The sequence below is a fragment of the Coenobita brevimanus genome, chromosome 40 (genome assembly GCF_032717465.1).
Source record: "Coenobita brevimanus isolate Jiangsu-jjx chromosome 40, ASM3271746v2, whole genome shotgun sequence".
Classification (NCBI taxonomy): Eukaryota; Metazoa; Arthropoda; class Malacostraca; order Decapoda; family Coenobitidae; genus Coenobita; species Coenobita brevimanus.
The window spans coordinates 66,180,129-66,180,544 of NC_136993.1; positions in this window are offsets into that span (position 1 = coordinate 66,180,129).

Genomic DNA, 416 nt, shown 5'->3' on the forward strand with positions numbered 1-416 from the left:
ATCATCCTTACGGCCAACATCTGTGAGGACAATATGCCGTTTAGCAATGTAGAAAGTTCATCTATACTCGTATATCATGCAGTACTCCTTTCCTATTAGTAAGATAGGGCTCTGACGCCTGGATACTAAGTACCAGTATTTAAGTCAAGGGTGACAAGCCCCGATGGGCTTGAGTGACATCGATCTAGCAATTTTCCCGAAATAACCGTCAGACGGAAACATTTATGATTCCCATCCAGGTAAAGCACCTGAACCCAATAGACCACAAAGCATCGATTTGGTTTTATGGTTACCAGCCATGTTGGTAAAAGTTTTCCTGGATTACAAGAAACCATTTGGCTCGTCACTCAGGGTAGGATCGCCAGAAGGATGCATTACATGAAGCAAATGGATGTGGGCTGCCTCTACTTACCATA